Source organism: Cervus canadensis, chromosome 19, assembly GCF_019320065.1.
Source record: "Cervus canadensis isolate Bull #8, Minnesota chromosome 19, ASM1932006v1, whole genome shotgun sequence".
In the NCBI taxonomy this organism is placed as follows: Eukaryota; Metazoa; Chordata; class Mammalia; order Artiodactyla; family Cervidae; genus Cervus; species Cervus canadensis.
The window spans coordinates 50,880,400-50,905,039 of NC_057404.1; the positions used below are offsets into that span (position 1 = coordinate 50,880,400).

Genomic DNA, 24,640 nt, shown 5'->3' on the forward strand with positions numbered 1-24,640 from the left:
AAAGGTTGTACCCTGCCCCCTTCCCTCCTGTCCAATTGGTTCTCTTTCTCAGGAGAACATTGATTAACACACCCAATAATCATGAAAGAAATCAAGAAAATAGCGAAAGATTTAACCCCACAAGAAAGCTTTAGATCATTGTGCTGTCCCTGATGGATTATACTACATTTTCAGTAAACAGATAATTCTGATACCATTTTAGCTGCCACAGGGCCCTGGGAGAAAAGAAAATTTCTCATTACTATTATTATTATTTTTTTTAACAAAGTATATCTTTGGACAAACTGCAACCAAAAAACATCCAAAATAACAACAAATAAACCTCATAGACCAGTTTTACTAAGGTGTAACTATGTAAAACTCACAAAATAGCAAACATAATTTGGCACACACTTTTAAAAATAACACACTGTGACCAACTGGCTTCATTCCAAGACAAAAGTGGCTCATTGCTAATAGCTCTTAATATATTGCTCATGTTCTATGTGCTCAGTTATGTCCAACTCTCTGTGGTCCCATGGGCTGCAGCCCACCAGGCTCCTCCAATAATGAATTCCCTGGCAAGAATACTGGAGTGGATTGCAATTTCCTGCTCCAAGGGAACTTCCCGACCCAGGTATTGAACTCATCTTTCCTGCATTGGCAGGCAGATTCTTTACCACTAGGGCCACCCTGGGAAGAACTAACATTGGAAAAGACCCTGATGCTGGGAAAGATTGAAGGCCAAATGGGGAGTGGGGTAGAAGAGGATGAGATGGTTAGATAGTATTGCTCACTCAATGGACCTGAGTTTGAGAAACTCTGGGAGATAGTGAAGGACAGGGAAGCCTGGCATGCTGCAGTCCATGGGGTCAAACATGACCTAGAAACGGAACAACAACAGTGCTTCCCACGTGGTGAAGTGCTCTTCCTGAGGGTTCTGGGCTCAAGAGCAAGTTTTATAGAGCATTACAGGAGGCAAATCAGGAAAAGGGCATGATTGGCCAGGAGGTCGAGGATTTCCTTATAAGGCTAGCAGGTGCTGTTTTCTAGGCTCAGGTGAGCCACCTGAAGCCAAGTTGGAGGGTTGTGATTGGTAGCCTTTCCCTTCTCCAGGGGAATCCTTCCAACCCAGGGATCGAACCCATGTCTCCTGCATCAGCAGGCAGATTCTTTACGACTAAGCCACCTGAGGAGCCCCTTTTAAGCAAGCCAAAGCTAACTTTGAGGGTTGTTATTGGTATATTAGATTTCCTTGACAGTAAGAAACAAGGAACACACTTCCTGTTTCCTGGAAATGTGGACTGACTTAGATTTGCGACATGGGCCAGACCACTGGGGCAGCCTCCGTTCTGCGGGTCCCGGTATACAAATTTCCTTTATCACCAGTGAAAGCATTTTTTTCTCTTTTCTTCCCCTCAACCCTCAAGGCTTTTTTAATGAGATTTTTTTTTTTAATTGACCTGTACTTGGTGTACAATACTATATAAATTTCAGGTGTACAATACAGTGATTCACAATTTTAAAGGTTATATTGCAGTTTAGTTATTATAAAATAATTGCATTAGTCTCCATGTTGTACAATACATCCTTGTAACTTAATTTTTTAAAACTTTATTTTTGGCTGTGTTCGGTCTTCGATGCTGTGGGGCTTTTCTCGAGTTGTGGCAAGTGAGGGCTGCTCTCTAGCTGCCCTGTGCACGATCCTCCCTGCAGTGGCTTCCCTTGCTGCAGAGCGTGACCTCTAGGGTGCTTGGGCTCAGTACTTGTGGCCTGTGGGCTCAGTAGCCGCAGGTTCCGGGCTCTAGGGCACAAGCTCAGTGGTCGTAGAGCACAGGCTTGGCTGCTCCGCGGCATGTGGGATCTTCCCAGATCAGGGATTGAACCCATGTCTCCTGCATCGACAGGCAGATGCTTTACGACGGAGCCACTACGGAAGACCTATAGCTTAATCAAGACCTTAAGACCTATGGACTTACACCTAATAGCTGGACCTCTTAATCCCCTATCCCATCTCGACCCTCCTCCCTCCCCACTGCAATAGTTTGTTCTCTATGTCTACGATCTTCTATTTTGTTTTATTCACTACTGTGCATTTTTTAAGATTCCACATACAAGTGATATCACACAGTCTTTGTCTCTCTCTGTCACACTTATTTCACGCAGCATAATACCCTCCAGGGATATCCATGTTGCTGCAAATGACAAAACTTCATTGAAAACATACATTTTTCGTTTGTATCCAAGCTTGTCTCTCTGTAAGATGATGTCATGTATGGAATATTTATGAATCCTCACATGTAAAATTTTCAGAATTAGTACATTCATTAAGTTATTTAAAGCATAAGAGAAAAAATGTGCAACAAATTTTGTTACATATGTAGTACAAATAGAACTCACTTATAAGATGTTCTTTACAAATGATGCTGCAATTTTAAGCAAAATTTGTGCCTCATAGAAAATATTTCATTGCACACAAGCTTATTTTTTTAAAAAAATATATGTTAAGAGCACAAAGGAAGGGACACACCATAATTCATCTTGTTTAATGTTGAACAGTGGGAATATTCCTATTTTAAAACTGTGAACAAGACAAAAAAGTCCATTATTTCCATTACTTCTTGATCAATTCTGGGTAGTATTAACCAAAAGTCAAATGAAAAACAAAGAAATTAAAGCATAAAAGTTGGAAAAGAAGAAAAAAAACATTCCCAACTTATGCAGATAATATTTGTGAAACCAGAAAAGCAGAGAGAAACTGAAAGAAAAATTAGTCAACAATTTTGTCTCTTTTCTCAAAATTAACATAAAGTCCATTACTTTCTTTAACATAGAAAATCTCCAGATTAAAAATAAAAGTGAAAGAAATAGTCAATTTAATTTATAATAGCAACAAAAATGATTAAAATGCCTAATTATAAATTTAACAAGAAATCTACAGAGCCTATTAAAAATGTTTTAAAGGCTTTACTTAATTGGATAAATATATACTATCTTGTATGTAATTATAAAATATTGTAAAGGTGTCAGTTTTCCATTAATTTGTTTCCTAATATGATTACAATAAAATTTCTTGTAGAATTTTATTTTAATTTGAGTTTGTATGACAAAAATCAAGCATGTGCAATTAACCAAGAAGATTCTAGGGGTTAAAAAAAAGAAATGTTTGTAACAAGGTAGCCCTACTAGATGCTAAAATGTATTTTAATACATTCTAAAATAGTTTAATATTTCTTTTTAGAAGTGGTAATAGTCTACTACTTCTAAAATAGTTTATTATTAGTGTAGCAAGTGACAGAAAGAACAATGAAATAGCATGGGGAATCCAGAAAGAGAAATTGATCCCCCCCCAAAATTGAAATTTTGTATATGATCAATGTCGCCTTTCAAATCAACCAGAAGAGAGCAGATTATTCTATATAGTGTTATTTAGGGGAGGAAAAAAAGCTAAATTCCTATTTGCTTCACAAAAACAAATTAGAGATAGCTCAATTATTTAAATGCCAAAAAATGTAAAAGAAACCATAAAAATAATAAAGTGATAGCAAAAAAGAAAAAAATCACCTTAAATAAAAAAGATCTTTGTAGACAAAATTCAGAAGCCTGGGTGGAACAAAACTCATACATTTGATTGTATAAATATCTAAACTTTCTATGCAGGAAAAATATTATAAGCAAAATTAAAAGACATGGAAAAGTATGAAGTCACTCATTGTATAGAGAGACTGCATATGTTAACAACCTAATATGAAAACAGAAAAGGATATGGAGGGACTTCACACAGGCACAGGAAAAAGGCTGTGATGATTCTTGGTGGGGAACCTTGGGTTTGGAACTGCAGAGACTGAAGGTCAGCTACAATATATCCCTGAGTTTTCAACTGCTTTTAAAGTTGGCACTCCTAACGACTGCTCTCTCATTCTCAAAGGTCAACTGTACTATCCTTGGGCTTCCCAGGTGGCGCTAGTGGTAAAGAACCTGACTGCCAATGCAGGAGACATAAGAGATGCGGGTTCGATCCCTGGGTCGGGAACATCCCCTCGCGCAGGAAATGGCAACCCACTGTAGTATTATTGCCTGGAAAATTCAATGGACAGAGGAACCTGGCAGCCTGCAGTCCGCGGGGTTACTGAGAGTCGGACATGACTGAAGCGACTTAGCACCACTATCCCCTACAAGTTTCTTATCTACTAGTGGCCATAAGGACTTCCCCGGTAGCTCAGCTGGTAAAGAATCTGCCTGCAGTGCATGAGACCCCGGTTAGATTCCTGGGTTGGGAAGATCCCCTCGAGAAGGGATAGGCCACCCACTCCAGTATTCTTGGACTTTTCGGTGGCTCAGACAGTAAAGAATCCGCCTGCAATGAGGGAGACCTGGGTTTGATCCATAGGTTGGGAAGATCCCCCGGAGGAGGACATGGCAACCCACTCCAGCATTCTTGCCTGGAGAATCCCATGGACAGAGGGGCCTGGCAGGCTACAGTCCACGCGGACAGGACCGAGCGACTGACTACACAAAGCACATTGTACCTAAGAAAAATTCCCTAAAGTGCCACCAGAGGGCAACAGAGGATCAGTCATTTGCCTGACTGCGCCAGGTGGTGGCTGCCACAATAGAGTGGAAATCTCCCCGCTCGGGAGCTGTTTTACCAGGAAAATGGGGAGGGGCTGTGAAATAAGACCTTTGCCAGCTCTAACAGGACGTTATCGTAGTTAGATTCACTTGGTGACTGGAGCAACTGTTGGAATTTAACCTTGTTAAACTTTACCCGTTAAATAAACCCGTTTAAGCCAAAGTCTATGTAGATACTATTCTATTCCTTTTCGGGGTAAAAAGCGAACAGTTACTGAGAGCGTTTTATGAGCCAAATACTGTTCTAAGCCCTTTGCTGGTACACAGCCTTCCATTTACTGCTATACAAGTGCTCCCATTTTGCAGAAGAGAAAGGTGAGGTATAAAGAAGTGAGGTAACTTGCTCAGTCTCTCAGCCAGGAGGGGTAGGGCCGGGATGTGAGTGCTCTGACGCCAGAGGTCGTATTTATCATAACTGCTCCATCACACGGGGAACCTGTGCAATGAAAGGCAAACCCAAATGTCTAATAAAATGGTATTAATTGCATCTGGCTGGCAATTCATAGTTTTGTCTTTATAGAAAATGACTTTCTTGGGAGCTTTCCCAAGGCACATAACCATGCAACTGCATCCATACCTTGCGATTTTAGCACTATTTTGTTACCACAAAGAGCACTGTAATCTGTCCATTGCCATGGCTGTTGGTCTCTGAACCAATCTCTCCCCACCCTCCTCTCCACAGCGTTGGCAATGTCCCTTTATGGCTTTTCTAAGCCCAACTTAAACTTGACTAGAATCTGATATGTCCCCCAAATACATATTCCATATCTCTTCCTCCCCACACTTAAGGCCAAAATTTTTACCTGCTAATCCTGGGTGGGTGGAGAGGAGCCCTGAGGAATGTAAAAGCGTGACCTGGGAGGTGGGTGCAGGTGAGGCCTCTGCAGGGAATACGGATAGTTTTCATGACAGAGGAAGCTAGTTTGGGGGAATGATGAGAAGTAAATCTGAAAGGGTCATGTTTTGTTTTGTTTTGTTTTAAATTAGATTACAGAAAGCAAGAGTTAGGGTTGCCAAACTGGTTTCTCCAGCCCAATCTATCTTGGGATGGAGAGATGGCCAAGTACCTATAGTTGTGCCTTCTGGGCTCACAAAAGCGCCAGACTCTGGGTCAGCAGAAAAGGACCCTTTAGCATCTGAGAGACACACACTCACACACATATGGGTACACACTCCTGCTCACACTTACAGGCTCTCACACTTACATACCTCACACACTCATGAGGAATGGCAAGATGACCAGCAGTCATCTGTGAGTACAAAAATTAATTATTATTCTTTTTCTTTCTGCTTTTCTGTGCTTTTCAAGTTTTCTGCCTTGAAAATATATTTCACAAGTAACAAAATATTAAATATTGCAAAAATGTAAGAAAACCAAGGCAAAATAAATTCTATATAATTCACTCAAATTTGGCAAAACTCCTCTGGGAAAGAATATTTCCTCTTGTAAATGTCTAATGAGCCAATGGACTCATTTCTATTTGTGAAACTTTATAGTTTCATTCTTTATCTTGAAGAAATCCTTTTGTAATACAAAGTAGTGTACAAAGCTGTGAAATATTTATATATTTTAAGTTATTACACCTTTAAAAAGACTTTACAATTGTGCTGATTTCACATTTGGTTGGAAATTCAGTTTGGGGCTTTATAATGCATTAGAAATGAGTGTGGCTCATAAATATTTAGAAAATCTGATTAAATCATGATTGCTCTTTTCCTTTGAACAATCACAATAGGAGCCTAGAATCACAGACATGACGTCAGCAGAACTTCACCCCACCCCTGATTTTCTCCACAAAGACTGGGGTTTCTGAATGTCCTCTCGTTCCGGTCGCACATGTCACAGGCAGCCAACCTGGTCATCACCAGTGAAACTCACTGGTGATCCCGAATTGGCCAACAACAAACTCAACAAACCATTCACAAGGGATATTGGAATTTCTACTTTCAAAATGAAGTTTTGAAAACAGTTTTCATAAACCAAATATCTGAGTTTATGTATAAGGAAGTGAATATTCTTCCTTGATTATCCACCCCCTGCTTGCAGTGAATCTCCTGTGAGTTCTCAACCAGATGGGAAAAGCTGAGGAGTAAAGATCAGCTTCATTTTGGCAGTAAGATAAGGTAGGAGCAGGCAGGGGTTTGGGCCAAAATCGGGCTTCCTTTCTCTGTTCCACTTTTCCTTACTGATTTTTCCACCCAGTTTGAAAGAGTGGGTGGAGAGACTTTGCCCTTACTTTTCATGTGGTGGCAGAATTCCTGAGCCAAACTTGGGTCCACTCACCCCTCCCAGGAAAGCCAATCTTCTGATATTGGGTTGTGGTGAAGGAGAGTGTGGTGTTTATTGTAAGGAGATATACAAGGAGTCAAGGCAACTCATGTTTCAAAGGCCTGAACTCCCCGACGGCTCTCAGGGTAAGATTTTTAAAGACAGGGTGAGGGAGACGGTGGTGGGGTGTGAGATGAGGTCATGGACATTCTTCTGATTGGCTGGTGGTGAGGTGACCAGGGGTCAACATCTTCAGTCTTCTGGTTCCAACTGGTCTGGGGCCTGCGCATTTGTGGTTAGCATACAGTTAACTTCTCCTACCTGGTGAGGGTTTCAGAATCTGCAAAAGAGCTCGACGATATGACTCAGAATATTATCTATAGCCCTTGAGGAGGAGCTAAAGGCCCTTGACTTTGTTTAGTGGCTAACCTATTAGTATTTTGTCTTCTTGACTATTTTCCTTCATTTCTGGATTTTCTCACTTCTCTGATTAAATTTATTCTTTGGAACTCAGGAAAGGCCCGAAAATGAAAGTGTTAGTCACTCAGCCATGTCTGACTTTTTGAGACCCCATAGACTGTAGCCCACCAGGCTCCTCTGTCCATGGAATTCTGCAGGCAAAAATACTGGAGTGGGTTGCCATTTCCTTCTCCAGGGGATCTTTCTGGCCCAGGGATTAAACCCAGGTCTCCTGCATTGTAGGCGAATGCCATCTTGAGTCACCAGGGGGCCCTGAACCAGGGAAGGCCTAGGAGGGTAAAGTTTTGCTACAGACAAGAAGCAGGTAGAGAACATGGGTGCAGTGAGGTCTGACCTGAGAAGGCCCAGTAGGATCCTGCTTGGTTACGGCAAGGTGTGTGTCCTACAGGAGGACATGTGTGCCACAACCTTTCAGAACCTGCCAAACCAAGGGGAGAGCAAAAGCAATCATTTTCTTCAAAAGTTGTTCATTTACAGGGAATAGAGCTACCTCATTAACAATATGAGGAATGTGGTAATAAATGTCATGCTTACAACTGAACATGTCTGAGTTCTTTTTTCCTGTTGCTAAAAACATAGGACTCTGTATATGAAATGGGGTTTTATCAGTGGATTGCCTCATGCAATGTCCATGGTGTTTGTTTCAATTGCACTTACTTAGGATTTTATATATTTCCTTCCTTTGGATTAAATAAATGGATTTAATGATCACTAAAGTGAAGAGGGTGAATCATGAAGAGTTTTTAAAATAAGAGTTCAGTTTCAGGAAGAGCTAACAGCAGTGTTTACTGGGCTTCCTGTTTGGCTTAGAAATGAATGGAGTAAACAGACCATTATGGCCTCATGTCCTCCCCTATCAGGGAGAGAGCTGGTAACTGAACTCTTCCTGAAACAGCCTGTGAGTCTTGCAAGAAATGGAAGCTGATGAATAGAGGTTTTATTTGTTTCTGGCCTTGATTCCTCAATAACGGTCCAAGATTTTAGGCGGAGAACCGAGGTTTGGTGTGGATCCAGGGTTTTGTATTAGGAGCCAATTTGAATCAAGAGCCAAGAGCTGAGGAAAGGTCAGACGCCTTGATCAGGGAGGAAGGTTGGGAGTGGAGACAAGGAAGAAGGCTCTCTGTCGAGCCTATGTCCACAAAGACCCGGATCCTCCCCGCCCCTCAGGTCCTGCACTAGTGGAGGCTGACTTTGTCCTTCTGAACTGCAGTCTCCCAGAACATGGACAGATGTTACATACGGGTAAAGTTCTTCATCTTAAAGGAAAAAGAGGAAGGTCAACGCCCTCAGTTCAGTTCAGTCTCTCAGTCATGTCCGACTCTTTGTGACCGCATGAACCACAGTATGCCAGGCCTCCCTGTCCATCACCAACTCCCGGAGTCCACCCAAACCCATGTCCACTGAGTCAGTAATGCCACCCAACCATCTCATCCTCTGTCATCCACTTCTCCTCCTGCCTTCAATCTTTCCCAGCATCAGGGTCTTTTCCAATGAGTCAGCTCTTCACATCAGGTGGCCAAAGTACTGGAGTTTCAGCTTCAGCATCTGTCCTTCCAATGAACACCCAGGACTAATCTCCTTTAGGATGGACTGGTTGGATCTCCTTGCAGTCCAAGGGACTCTCAAGAGTCTTCTCCAACACCACAGTTCAAAAGCATCAATTCTTTGGCGCTCAGCTTTCTTTATAGTCCAACTCTCACATCCAAACATGACTACTGGAAAAACCATAACTTTGACTAGACAGACCTTTGTTGGCAAAGTAATGTCTCTGCTTTTTAATCTGCTGTCTAGGTTGGTCATAGCTTTTCTTCCAAGGCACAAGTGTCTTTTAATTTCATGGTTGCAGTCACCATCTGCAGTGATTTTGGAGCCCCCAAAAATAAAGTCAGCCACTGTTTTCCCTATCTATTTGCCATGAAGTGATGGGACCAGATGCCATGATCTTCGTTTTTTGAATGTTGAGTTTTAAGCCAGCTTTTTCACTCTCCTCTTTCACTTTCATCAAGAGGCTCTTTAGTTCTTCTTTACTTTCTGTCATAAGGGTGGTGTCATCTGCGTATCTGAGGTTATTGATATTTCTCCCTGCAATCTTGATTCCAGATTGTGCTTCATCCAGCCCAGCATTTCTCATGATGTATTCTGCATAAAGTTAAATAAGCAGGGTGACAATATACAGCCTTGATGTACTCTTTTTCCTATTTGGAACCAGTCTGTTGTTCCATGTCCAGTGCTAACTGTTGCTTCCTGACCTGCATACAGATTTCTCAGGAGGCAGGTCAGGTGGTCTGGTATTCCCATCTCTTGAAGAAGGTTCCACAGTTTGTTGTGATCCACATAGTCAAAGGCTTTGGTGTAGTCAATAAAGCAGAAATAGATGTTTTTCTGGAACTCTCTTGCTTTTTTGATGATCCAGCTGATGTTGGCAATTTGAGCTCTGGTTCCTCTGCCTTTTCTAAAACCAGCTTGAACATCTGGAAGTTCACGGTTCATGTATTGTTGAAACCTGGCTTGGAGAATTTTGAGCATTACTTTATTAGCATGTGATATGAGTGCAATAGTGTGATAGTTTGAGCATTCTTTGGCATTGCCTTTCTTTGGGGTTGGAATGAAAACTCTCCTTTTCCAACAAACACTGAATCCCTAGCACACAGTATGTATTAAATAAATGCTCTTCTACTAAATTGAAGTAGTTTGGAAATGGCTGTTTGAGTCAGGAGGACCCTTGTCTGATTCACTGTAGACTAGCACCTGAACTATTATACAATTATATATATATATGTATATATATAATCTGATATATGAGATATATATATATATATATATACACGATAGATGGTAAAAAAGGAGATTGAGATGGTAAAATAAACACAAGCCTGGTCATTACTCCTTAAGAATGCTGAAAACAGAGTTGATGAGTTGCAGCTAAAATGCACTTAGAACTGTGGATAATCATTCTTTGTCTCCTCCTGGTCTCATAAGCACAGATGTTTGAGAGATGTCTGTGATACTATGTAACACTCTGACTTTATCACATATTCATATTATGAGTTTAATATTTTTTTCCTCTGTGTAATACTGTGTTACTGCGATTTATAATGAGAAATATGTATTTGGTTAGCAGCGGAGCCAAAATGAGTTCAGTAGATCAAAGCTTCCTTTGCAAGCAGGCACCTTTATGAAAGATATCAGTCATCATGCTGTCCAAGGGGATCCTCAGCCATGGTGACCTGGAATACGAGGTGTGAACCCCACCTTACCCTGTGGAAATCCTGGCAGTAAGAATCTGAGGTTTGTTAATTCCAGCAGGGGGAAGCAGCTCTTTGGGACCTTGTGTGTACTTTAGCTGACACATGGTAGGTGCTCAGTCAATAGAGAAGAACTCCTTTAAACATGTCCCAGAGAACAGCAGACAGTTTTCTGAGCAAGGCTGGGAGAAAAGCCATTTATCCAATAAACACAGAGGGGATAGGGTTTGGTCTTATTCAATCCATCACATCCTTAGAGGAGTCCACGCAAAGTTGGGAAAGACTTAAAGGTCACTCTCACTTACTCTCTTGGGATCCTCATCTCTCCTCCCTTCCTACATATGTTCCTGCCTTTTTATGTCCCCTTTTCTGTGACCCATGTCATAATCACTTTTCAGGAAATTTCTGACTCACTTGTCTCACTAAGGAGAAAATAACTAAGAAAGCATTTATTTTATATATCCCAGGTGTATTTGTCTTTTATTGGGGTTGGACAACGGAATAAACTGTAATCCAAAGTCTGTTTCCAGCAGTGGAACTGAAGGTAGTGTATGAATTGGGACCAGCTAAACCCCAATGTACATGATCAAATACAACAGAATTTCATAGCTGGTTCACACAGCAGTTCAGTGTGGATGCAACTGGATAGTTTTCCTTCACATGGTGATTCAGAGACCCACACGTTGGGCCTTACCGGTACACTCAGGCAGCAGTGGAAGGAAAAGAGGGTGTGTGCCTTGCTGCTCTGAAAATTCAGGCCCATTAGAGTCTTACCACCTCAGAAGAAAAGCGAGGATGGATTTGGGCAGATGACCAAGTCTTAGCCAAAGTCCCAGAGCGTGGAGCTTTGTTGCTCTGGAGGGTGCAGACAGGAGGGAGGCTGACCTTTTACCAGTCAGGAGACCACATCCTGTAACCAGTCATCACCTAAACTGGGGCCTCTTGCTGGTGCTGTGCTGAAATTCCCAGGGTTTTCCGGCAGATTCACTTAACGTTATTTAAACCTTTGCAGTTGTCCCTAGGTTTGTAGCAGTAGAAAGGGACAACGTGCCCACAGGGCCCAGAGCTGTTCACATTTCCTCCACAGCTCCCAGCAGATCCTGAATTCAAAGAGGAAATCCTATGAGCCCCCTGACTGCATGGGGCGCCTGCCCACTAACTCAGGGCCTTTGCTTGTTCAGGACCAGCCTGGACCCCAGATTTCTCCTCTTTTTGTCAGTTTCTTCTCTTTTCAACTGTGTCTTCTCAACTATTTTACTGCTAATTAGCACCTAAACCAAATGCTGAAGAAGCGCTGGAGATGGTGAAGTAAACAAGCCTGCTAATTACTTCTTAAATCTGGTGAAAAGAGTTGACCAGTTGCAGTTGAAATGCAGTTAGAACTGTGGATGAATCACCGTTTATCTCCTCCCCGTCTGCTAAATGCATATACTTAAGAGGCATCAGTGATATTATTTAACTCTCTAAATGTATCACATATTCATGGGAAGAAGAGTTTAATGCATTTTTCTCACATTGTGATATTGTGATTTAAAATAAGTATATTTTAGATCTTTGTCCCCTTTTTTGCTCAGAGCTCCTAAAACCCTTAGAATTTCCTAAAGGAGGAGAAGAATACAATTATCTTTTATTATGTTAATGAGCTGACCTTTGGAAAGCACTTAAGTGTTGAGGGCTGGCTGCCGGATGGAGCCAATGAAGTTAATTAGGTTAGAACTTTCAGTCCCACCCACCACTTTCCAGGGAAAGAAAGGCAGGAGGTTGCGTCAATCATCATTGGCCAATGGGCCCGTCAATCATGCCTAGGTAATATCACCGCAGTAAAACCGCCAAAAGGGTTGGGTGAACTTCCTGGATGGTGCAAGGTACCTGAAGAGGTTGTGGGACCCTGCCCTGAGTCTTCTATGTGGGTGTTCACCTGTATCCTTTATCACATCCAGTTAAGGTAAGTAAGTCTTTGTGTGAATTCTGTGTGCTGCTTCGGCACATTAAATTCAAGGATGGAGTCTTTGGAAGCTCTATTGTTAGTAGGTCAGAAGCACAGGTGACATTTAGGTTTGCAAATAGCATCCCCGTGAGGGGCAGCAGTCTGGTGGGACTGAACCCCGACTCTGTGGAATCTCATGCTATACCTGAGTAGATGGTGTCAGAGTTGAATTAAACTGTAGGACACCCAGCTGGGCTGGAGAAATGGGTGGTGTGGGGAAAACCCCAAGACATTTGGTGATTAGAAGTGTCAGAAGTGAAGTGTTTTTTTTTGTTGTTGTTGAGTAGTAAAGGAGGTATACAGGAAAGAAAAACAAGAGAAAGGCGTAGGAAGGAAAGACTTTTTCCCCCCTATGCTGTAGGAAAAAACTCTAGGTTTTTCTTAGTTATAGCAAGAAATCATTGTAACAGCATCATAAGTGGGGTGCGGCTACTCCTTGTGCAAAAGTCAATAAAGAAGCCAAGCTGGTGGAAAGGGAAATTTGCTTTATGTTGGATGCTGGCAACCTCTGTGGGGGGGAGGGGGAGGGGCCCTGTTGGGTCCGTCCAGAGGTCAACTCCTTCCCATTAACACTCAGTGGGTAAGAGCTTTTATAGACAGGGTTGGGGAGAGGGGGGCTATGTGTAGAAAGAGCACAGACAGCCCTGAGCATCATCTTGAAATTGGTCACCTGTGGTCTGCCCAGCGTCATGTTGATTAAGTATTGGCCATTTTCAGTCCCAGGGTCAGTTTGTCCCCTTTCCTTTGAGGCCAGGTCCCAGAACTGTGGCAGCTCGGGTCATGGTGACAGTTAGGTCCTCGTGTCGTTAACTTCTTCCACCTGGTGGGGGTTTCAGTATCTGTAAGACCCGTCGGAGGAGGTGGCTCAGTTTTACCTGTAGACCTTGTGCTGCGTGGGTGCTTAGTCACTCACCTCGGTTGTGTACAATTCTTTGCAACCTCATGGGTTGTAGCCCACCTGGCTCCTCTATCCATGGGCTTCCCCAGGCAAGAAATACTGGAGTGGGTTGCCATTTCCTCCTCGAGGGGATTTTCCTGACCCTGGGATCAAACCCACATCTTCTGCATTGCAGGCAGATTTTTTTTTTTTAACCCCCAAGCCATCCAGGGAAGACTGTGGCCCTTGAGAAGGAACTAAAGCTCCTTGACCACACTTAATGACTAAATTATTATTATTTGGTCTCCTTTGACTGTTTTGTTTCTGCATTTTCTCACTTCTCCAATAAAATTTATTCTTTGGCTAAATTTTTTTTCACAGGCAAAAGGCAGGCTGAGGCCCTGGGGGTCAAGGACCATAGCGTCCTGCTCCATTTCAGTTAACAGTAAATGTTTATGGAGAAATTCTGTGTCCAGCGTGGTCTTAACTATTTTATGTACATGGTTTCATTTAATTCTCACTACAACCCTAAGTGGTAGATATTTTTATTGCCCAATCATACATACCTAATAAGAGGCAGTGCTACGTGATTAAGGAGTCCAGGAGCTGAACATTTTTGTATTATTTACCCTCCATACTCTAATAGGCCTTCCCTGGTGGTTTAGTGGTAAAAAGTCTACCTGCAATGCAGGAGACACTGGTTCATTCCCCTGGAGAAAGAAATGGCAACTCACTCCAGTAGTCTTGCCTGGAAAATCCTGTGGACAGAGGAGTTGGGCTGGCTATAGTCCTTGAGGTTGCAAGAGTTGGACACGACTTAGCCACTAAACCACCATGCTCTAATAGGAAACCATGGCATGCTCATTTTTAGGGGGAAAAAATATGGTGAATGTGTTTTTCTTTTGAGAAAGTGAATTAATCTGTGAAATTCATCTTTTCTTCACAAGGTGAGAGTGGAATGAAATAGCTCTTCAAGAGCTGAGATCTCCTATTCTATGATGATAACTCAGTCATTAAAGCAACACTCCCTGGACAGGCTTCATCAAAATAGTGACAAGAGAGTACAGGCATACTGAGTTTCACTGCAGTTCAATTCATGGTGCTTTGCAGGTACCACGTTGTCTATAAGCCAAAGCTTTGTGGCAATCCTGTGTCGAACAAGTCTTTCAGTGCCATTTTTTCCAATAGCATTTGCTCACTTCCTGTCTCTTTCACGTTTGGGTAATGCTTTAAACTTTTTTATTACTATGTTTATTATGGTGATCAGTGATCTTTGTTACTGTCTGACTCACTGAAGGTTCAGATGATGGTTAGCATTTATTACTAATAAAGTATTATTTTCATGAAGGTGTATACACTGTTTTCTTTTTTAAATGTGATGTAAATATAGCTTTTATATACATTGGAAAATAAAAAATCTTGTGTGACTTGCCTTATTGGGATATTTGCTTTATTTCGGTGGTCTGAATCAAACCCCAGTATCTCCAAGGTATGCCCGTGTCATGGAATTTAGACAGCTCAGCCTACTGTAAGGGGGAGAAGAAAGTTCACAGCAAGTGACGGTGGAAGGCAGAGGAAGGGAGGCACCGTGGGTGTACCTTTGTCCCCCCACAAAGGACAAAACAGACACTGCTGTTGCCCTTTCTGTTAACTGGTCTATCCAGCTTATGAAGGAGCTCTCCTGAGAGCTTAGGTGGCAGCTGTGGGCTGCCATCAAGCCTCACACTAGATCCTTTTCTGCTCTTTCTCTCCTGTGACTCAACAGATGGTAAGCATTTCTCTAGCAGGCACTGAAGGAAGGCAGCGGTGAGTCCAGAGCAGGCAGCCTGGGTCACCTGGGGGCACGCCAATAGCTGTGCCTAATGACAATATCGGAAAGCCCAATTAGGCTCCAGAAAGTTCCCTTGAGCAATCGCTAACACAGTGTTGACTTTTGTGAGGCCTCCTCAGTGTAGGGCACCTGCAAAAAGCCTCATTAGCTACAGGAAGTCTCTTTTGCTGTTCAACTGCACCTCCAGCTCAGAAACATCAAACTCGTGGCAGGGAGAGCTTGTCAGCATCTCAGGGAAATCTTTTCCTTTGGTTTCAGTTCATGAAGTTTAGCAGCCTCTTCAGTCACCCATGAAGGAACTGAATACCCACAGTAAACTATAGTCAACTCATCTGTTTATTCATTTAATAATGACCATGCACGCTATTGTTGTAGAGTTGTGAGCGCTGTAAAGCCCTTTTGAGAATTGGCCTTTAGATACAAATATAAAATTTGTATGTTTTTCTCCCCCACAGAGCTTGCCCTTTCTTCTTTTCTATAATATTTAAAAATTACATATCACATTTAATATCACTGTTTGTTTTAGTTTGTTTGATTTGTCCTGCAAAGAACTTTGCATGATATATTTTTCCTGGATATATACAGATATTCTTCACCTTACGATGGGGTTATGTCCTCAGGAACCTATTGTAAGTTGAAAGTATCCCAAGTGGAAAATGCGTTGAACACACCTAAGCTACCTATACATCATAGCTGAGTCTACCCATGCTTAGAACACTTAGATTAGCCTGCAGTTGGGCAAAATCATCTAAGGCAAAGCCTATTTTATGATAGTGTTGAATATCTTGTGTTATTTGTTGAATACTGTACTGATAGTGAAACACAAAATAGTTGTGTGCGTCCAGAGTGATTAAGTGTGTTGGTAGTTTATCCTTGTAGTCACGTGGTTGACTGGAAAACTGCAGCTGCCACCCAGAATCATGAGAGAGTGTGGTAACACATACTGCTAGCCCGGGAAAAATCCAGATTCAGAACTTAACATATGATTTCTACTGAATGCATACAGCTTTCATACCACCGTAGAGTCTAAGAGTCATTAAATGGAAGCATCATAAGTTAGGGACCATCTATAAATTCCATTCATAGTAAAGTGACTTCAAAGATGATTGCAAAGCACATTTTGAAGTAAACAAGTCTCTCCTTCCATCATATAGTAAGTCTTTATTTCCTGTTTATTATACGTCTGTATTCTTCGAGATCCTGGGAATACAGCAGTATTTTGGACTGACTGGGCAGGGAAGGTCTCACTGAGGTGATACTTGAGTAAAGATGTGAGGACGTCCCTGGTGACCCAGTAGTGAAGAATCCACCTGCCCATACAGGGGACTCCGGTTCAGTCCCTGGGTCAGGAAGATTCTACATGCCACAGGACGATTAAGCCTCGACCAAGCTACTGAGCCTGTGCTCTGGAGCCACACACTCAGGAGCCTGCACTCAGCAACGAGAGAAGCCACTGTGGGGAGGATCCTGAGCACTGCAATCAGAGGGTAGCCCCCTCTTGACAAAATAGAGAAGGCGCGTGCAGCTCTGAAGACCTGGATCAGCCTAAATAGATAAAGATTTGAAAGATGCAAGGGTGTGGTTTACAGCTTGAGGGGAAGAAGGGCTGGTCAGGGAGAAGAGTCAGTGTGGTCGTTTACATACACGGGTTGATTCCTTTGGGTCCATGTGTTGCAAAGGGAGACCATAGTTAAATAAGGATTGGCTGTGTTTATGACTGTGAGTTTGTGCCCCCGGCCCCCCGGTGGGCTGCCATCTATGGGGTCACACAGAGTCGGACACGACTGAAGTGACTTAGCATGCACACACGCATTGGAGAAGGAAATGGCAATCCACTCCAGTGTTCTTGCCTGGAGAATCCCAGGGATGGAGGAACCTGGTGGGCTTCCGTCTATGGGGTTGCACAGAGTCGGACTCCACTGAAGCGACTTAGCAGCAGCAGCCCAGTCGCTAAATTCATATATTGAAACATCCCAGTGTAATGGTGTTTGGAGATGGGTTCTCTAAGAGGTAAATTAGGTGATGAGGGTGGAGCCCTCGCGAATGGGATTTGTCCCCTTACAAGAAGAGGCTAGAGAGCTCTCTTGCTCTTTACTTCCCTCTCTGACACAATAGAAGTTGGCAGATTGTAACCTGGAGGAAGGTTTCTCTGAAACTGCACCGTGCTGACACCCTGATCTCAGGTCTCCAGCCTCAAGAACTGTGAGAAATGAATTTCTGTTGTTTATAAGCTACCTAGATTATGGTAATTTGTTATAGTAGCCCCAAGAGGACTGAGACACCTATATAATTAACTAATTGGTTTGGAAAGGTAAAATACTGTGAAGAAATCTCAGAAGTGTTAGTCTAAAATGGCTATATAAACAGATTTGATTGTTTTATTGCTAGGCTTTGTTAAATTTAGATAAAACCACTATTTTATCAAATAACTGATTTAACTGCATTTCACTTTGAAGCAATTATTTTTATGACAAATAACAGAAAAGCTACTCTGTAGAGAGAAAACGTACAGGTATGAGACAATGATCAATAAGTTCAGGGAAAATAAATTAAGAGTAAATCTCACGTAGAGTATCCTTCACTTCAGTCACTCAGTCATGTCCAGCTCTTTGCAACCCTATGTAATGCAGCATGCCAGGTTTCCTTGTCCACTGTCTCTTGGAGTTTGCTCAAACTCATGTCCATTAAGTCAGTGATGCCATCCAACCATCTCATCATCTATCATCATCTTCTCTTCCTGCCTTCAATCTTTCCCAGCATCAGGTCTTTTCCAATGATTTGACTCCGCATCAGGTGGCCAAAGTATTCGAGCTTCAGCTCCAATGAATATTTAGGGTTGATTTCCTTCAGGAGTTACTGGTTTGATCTCCTTGAGTCTCCAAGGGACTCTCAAGAATCTTCTCTAATACCGCAGTTCAAAAGCATCAATTCTTTGGTACTTAGCCTTCTTTATGATCCAACTCACATTTGTACATGACTACTGGAAAAACCATAACTTTGACTATATGGACCTTTGTCTGCAAAGTGATGTCTCTGCTTTTTAATACGCTGTCAAGGTTCATCATAGCTTTTCTTACAAGGAGCAAGTGTCTTTTAATTTCATGGCTGCAGTCACCATCTGCAGTGATTTTGGAGCCCAAAAATAAAGTCTCTGTTTCCATTTTTACCTATCTATTTGCCTTAACGTGATGGGACTGGATGCCATGATCTTAGTTTTTTGTATGTTGAATTTTAAACCAGCTTTTTCACTTCCTGTTTCACCTTCTTCAAGAGGCTCTTTAGTTCTTCTTCGCTTTCTGCCATAAGCATGGTGTTGTCTCCTATCTGAAGTTATTGATATTTCTCCTGGCAATCTTGATTCCAGCTTGTACTTCATTCAGTCCAGCATTTCTCATGATGTATTCTGCATATAAGTTAAATAAGCAGGGGGACAGTATACAGCCTTGACATACTCCTTTTCCTATGTGGAACCAGTCTGTCATTACACGTCCGGTTCTAACTGTTGCTTCTTGACCTGCATACAGGTTTCTCAGGAGGCAGGTAAGGCGGTCTGATATTCCTGTCTCTCTGAGAATTTTCCACAGTTTGTTGTGATCCACCCAGTCAAAGGCTTTAGCATAGTCAATGAAGCAGGAGTATGTTTTCCTGGAATTCCCTTGCTTTTTCTACGATCCAACAGATATTGCAATTTGATCTCTGATTCCCCTGTCTCTTCTAAATTCAGCTTGTAAGTCTGAAAGTTCTTGGTTCATGTATTGTTGAATCCTGTCTTGAAGGATTTTAAGCGTTAACCTCGCTAGCATGTGAGATTAGCACAATTCTGTTGTGATTTGAATATTCTTAGGCTTCCCTGGTGGCTCAGTGGGAAAAAATACACCTGTAATGCGAGGGCGCAGGAGACACCGATTTGATTCCTGGTTCAGGGAGGTCCCCCTGGAGGGGATGGCAACCTACTCCAGTGGTCTTGCCAGGAGAGTCCTCATGGACAGGGGAACCTGGCGGGCTGCAGTCCACAGGGGCCCAAAGAGTTGGACATGACTGAAGTGACTTAGCAGGCACATTGAGTATTCTTTGGCATTGCCCTTCTTTGAGATTGGAATGAAAACTGACCTTTTCCAGTCCTGTGGCCACTGCTGAGTTTTCCATATTTGCTGTCATATTGAGTGCCGCACTTTAAGAGCATCATCTTTTAGGATTTGAAATTGCTCAGCTGGAATTACATCACCTCCACTAGCTTTGTTCATAGTGATGCTTCATAAGGGCCTCTTGACTTTGCATTTCAGGATATCTGGCTCTAGGAATGTGACCACATCACTGTGGTTGTCTGGGTCATTAAGACCTTTTTGGTATAGTTCTTCTGTATATTCTTGCCACCTCTGCTTAATATCTTCTGCTTCTGTTAGGTCAATACTGCTCTGTCCTTTATTGTATCTGTCTTTGCATGACATGGTCCCTTGGTATCACTAATTTTCTTGAAGAGATCTCTAGTCTTTCCCATTCTGTTGTTTTCCTCTATTTCTCTGCATTGTTCACTTAAGAAGGCTTTCTTATCTCTCCTTGCTATTCTTTGGAACTCCGCATTCAGATGGGTATATCTTTCCTTTTCTCCTTGGCCTTCCTCTTCTCTTCTTTTCTCAGCTATTTGTAAGGCCTCCTCAGACAACCATTTTGCCTTGTTGCAGTTCTTTTTCTTGGGGATGGTGTTGGTCACCACCTTCTGTACAATGTTACGGACCTCTGTCGGTTGTTCTTCAGGCACTCTCTCTATCAGATCTAATTCCTTGAATCTATTTCTCACTTCCACTGTATAATCATAAAGGATTTAATTTAGGTCATACTTGAATGACCTAGTGGTTTTCCCTACTTTCTTCAATTTAAGTCTGAATTTTGTAATAAGTTCATGATCTGAACCACAGTCAGCCCGGGTCTTGTTTTTGGTGATTTTTACCACAGTAAAATAAAATTTTAGAAAATGAATTGAGGTGAAAGTCTTTCTTCAAGGGAAAATTAACCTGACATCATTTTCCAGCTTCTATTTATGAGTCAAATAAATCTAATAATTTGAAAGTATTTAATTTTATAAGCTTGATATGATCTATATCTCTCAATCTTCTGTTAATGGCTGTGAATATCCCTAAACTGCCTTATGTGTGGAGGCAAGCATTCTAGTTGTCCTCCCCATATCTGAATAATCACAACAGGAGTCCTTCATTGCCTGGGCACTTATTATCCAGTTTTCCAATCTGAGAAACTATAGGGGAGGAAATGGTAAGAGAGCAAGTGTGCTCTAAGCCTTTAGCTGGTATTGCTCGATGGGGATGTTGTCAGTCCCAGGAAGAGAAGGTAAGCACCCTTTGTATCTGCCCTGTGTTGGAGAAGGATCCACACTGTCCTGGGCTTGTGAGGGTCCATCATCCCCTCACCTTCTTGGAAGGTCAGTAGAGTTTCTGCCCTCAGCAGGTGTTCAGGAAACTTTTCGATGTGGACACAATGATTAATTTTGTCTTCGAGTTCAAAGGCTGGTTCTGTCATTTTGAGTGACAGTCTAAAGGTGCAGGACAAAAAGAAACAACCCAAAGACTGGGATCCAGGCTCTCTGGCAGGGCAGAGAAGGTTCCAGATAGGGCTGTGCGGTCTGGGCAGGCCTGGCCTTGCAGGCTTTGCCCACTGAAGCATCTGAGCATGAGAGGTCACAAAAGGTCATGAGCCACTCGGCATTTCAAATCTCTCATTTAAACAGTGCCAACTTCCAGATAAGAGTTTTTATTTTTTATTTTTCTAGCTCCTTTTAAACACGGTTGGTATTTCTTACTGTTTGGGGACAATAAAATTGTAATGGCCTCTTCCTTTGTAGAGAGTTTAAGAATCTGCCCAGATTTTCAGGGACTTCATGCTCTCCAGCAGTGGTTTTAAATTTTTGTTTTTCTATGTTTGTTTGCTTTTAATCCAAAGTGCGTTATGTGGCTTGTCATCTAAATGGTTCTGTCTATCTGGTGTGTTGTTCTTAACGATTCTCTGTGGCATCCTTTCCATTCCTCACTCCCCAATCACCAGAAGTTAATAACAGTAGAACTCTAAACAAATGAGCCATTATTTCCAAGGGACCGTTTCTGCCAGCATTAGATTATTTTTGTATTGTATGAGATGGTTGCCTAGGAGGCTTTTATTTTCAGTAACCACAGTTTTCGTTGTTTCTTGATTTTATGGATGGTAGAAAACAGTTTTGGATTCTACATAGAAAAATTGTCTTTAAAATCTTCAGCTACACAGCATATGATTTCCTATAAAAGTCTTACTGTGAAGAAAAGAAGAGCCTTTTAATGGAAGTAATAACAGGGGCTTTAATACAAAGCTTGTAGTGGAGAGAGCTTCTGTAAGCTAAATCCTATATCTTAGAGCCCCTTTAAGCTCAGTGGATGAACTAACTATAATACTATGATTTCAGCCTGTAGACAGTAATTTTTCCAGACTGTTTATTCACTTGAGAAAGTCTCTAATGATGGAAAATGACTTTTAACTGATGAGGTAGCTATTTTTTGCAGATCAAAAATGGTAGAAAAGCAGCAGTTTTATAGGTCCGATTTTATAGAAGACTTAAAATGATAGTTTTTTTTTTTTTTTAAAGGACAATGCTTGATGCATTCAAAAACCTGGAGAAGTAGGAGAGATGGGAACTATAAAAATAATACAGAGCAATTGGGTGACCAGGGGCTGAGTCTCCAAATGTCTGCTCTTCTGCATTAGTTCAAAGTTCAGCGCTCTCAGATTTTGTGGAACATTTACAGTGAGCTAGTTGCTATGCTAACTAACCTCTATATGATCTATATATGCTGTTTAGAGATACAGTCTATCAGTAATCTATAAAGTTGCAGTACAGTCAATAATCTGAGGTATTTTTATCTTATTTGTATGTGGGCTGCCCTGGTACCTCAGATGGTAAAGAGTCTGCCTACAGTGTAGGAGACCTGGGTTCGATCCCTGAGTCAGGAAGATCCCCTGGAGAAGGAAATGGCAACCCTCTCCAGTGTTCTTACCTGGGAAATCCCATGGACAGAGGAGCTTGGCGGGCTATACAGTCCATGGGAGTCAGACATGTCTTATTGACTCAACAACATTACAGTTAGAAGCTCAGTTACAAATGCCAGCATTTATTTTTCTATCAAGGATGCATCAAAAGTAGATAACAGCTCAGCTACAAGAGTTATGGTTGGATGGGAATGGGGCAGGAGAATGCTAGGGAGACAAGTTTTCCTTTCCTCTTCTTGGTAAAAGTGTTAGTCGCTCAGCTGTGTCCAGCTGTTTGTGACCCCATGGACTGTAGCCCTCCAGGCTCCTCTGTCCATGGAATTCTCCAGATAAGAATACTGGAGTGGGTAGCCATTTCCTTCTCCAGGAGATCTTCCCAACCCAAGGAACAAACCCAGGTCTCCTGAGTTGCGGGTAGATTCTTTCCACTCTGAGACACTAGTGGGATTGTCTTTATTTCATTCCAGGGTCCTGGGGCACTGAGAACATTCTAGGAGATGGTGGATGATAAACTCTCCCAAATCGCCATATTTCCTTTTCCAACTTATATCCAATTCATATTGTAAAAATAGAAATACAGATGTATTATAAGGGACACAATGTTTTCTAAAAATGGGGGAGAGAAAAGGCTTCAATTTTTAAAAAAATTTAAATTTAGTTTTTATTGGGGTATAGTTGATGTAATGTATTGTGTTAGTTTCAGATATAGAGCAGAGAGAATCAGTTACACATGTGTATACAACCATTCTTTTTAACATTATTTTCCCATATAGGCGATTACAGAGGGCTTCCCTGATGGCTCAGTTGGTAGACAATCCGCCTGCCAAGCAGGAGACCCCAGTTCAATTCCTGGGTCAGGAAGGACCCGCTGGAGGAGAAGAATACCCACTCCAGTTTTCTCAGGCTTCCCTTGTGGCTTAGCTGGTAAAGAATCTACCTGCCATGCGGGAGACCTAGGTTTGATCCCTGGGTTGGGAAGATCCCCTGGAAAATGGAACAGCTACCCACTCCAGTATTCTTTTCCCGTACAGGCCATTACTGAGTATTGAGCAGACTTCCCTGTGCTATGTAGTAGGTTCTTACCGTAGCTTCTTTATCTATTTTATACACAATAGTGTCTATATGTCAACCCCAATTTCCTAATTCATCCCCCGCTTCCCCACTTGGTATCCATACATCCATTCTCTATGCCTGTGTCTGTCTCTATTTCTGCTTTGCAAATAAGTTCATCTGTATTATTTTTCTAGGTTCTACATATAAAGGATATTATTAGATTTGTTTTTCTCTTTCTGATTTACTTCACTTTGTATGACAGTCTCTGGGTCCATCTACGTTTCTGTAATTTGCACAAATTTGTCCCTTTTATGGCTGAATAATATTCCATTGTATATATGTATCATATCTTTATTCTTATATTGATGGACATTTAGGTTGCTTCCATGTCTTGGCTATTGCATATAGTTCTGCCTATGTTTCCCTCTAAGAATTTTATAGTATCTTGCCTTATATTTAGGTCTTAAATTCATTTTGAGTTTATTTTTGTGATTGGTGTTAGGGAGTGTTCTCATTTCATTCTTTTACATGAAGAGTCTGCCTTTTCTTCCTTGTATATTCTTGCCCACTTTATTAGGCAAATGTAGGTGTGTGGGTTTATCTCTGGGCTTTCTATTCTGTCCCATTGATCTGTATTTCTGTTGTTGTGCCAGAACCATACTTTTTTGATGTCTGTAGCTTTTCAGGACAGTGTGAAGTCAGTCTGATTCCTGCAGCTCTATTTTTCTTAAGATTGCTTTGACTATTCGTGGTGTTTTGTGTTTCTATAAAAACTGTGAAATTTTTTGTTCTAATTCTATGAAAAATACCATTGGTGATTTGATACGGATTGCACTGAATCTGTATATTGCCTTGGATAGTATAGTCATTTTCACAATATAGATTCTTTGAATCAAGAACATGGTATATCTTTCCATCTGTCATCTTTGATTTTTTTCATCAATATCTTACAATTTTCTGAGTATAGGTCTTTTGCCTCCTAAGGTAGGTTTAGGTATTTATTCTTTTTGATGAAATGGGATTGGTTCTTTGATTTCTATTTTCTGATCTTTCATTGATAGCATATAGGAATGCAAGAGAATTCTGCATATTAATTTTTTAAAGATTTTTCATGTGGATCATGTTTAAAGTCTTTCTTGAATTTGTTACAATATGGTTTCTGTTTTATGATTTGAGTTTTTCGTCTTGGGGCATGTGGAATTTTAGCTCCCTCACCAGGAATCAAAGCTGCAACTCCTGCACAGGAGGGCAGAGCCTTAGC

General features: G+C 41.6%; 1 long non-coding RNA gene across 1 annotated transcript; it reads left to right on the top strand.

Moving 5' to 3' along the window:
• The first annotated feature begins 1,433 nt into the window (after positions 1-1,433).
• LOC122422185 lies at positions 1,434-24,097 on the top strand. Its single transcript, XR_006263744.1, has 3 exons — positions 1,434-1,444; positions 3,098-3,100; positions 23,967-24,097. It is a non-coding gene; the product is annotated as an uncharacterized LOC122422185 (long non-coding RNA).
• Positions 24,098-24,640: the final 543 nt, after the last annotated feature.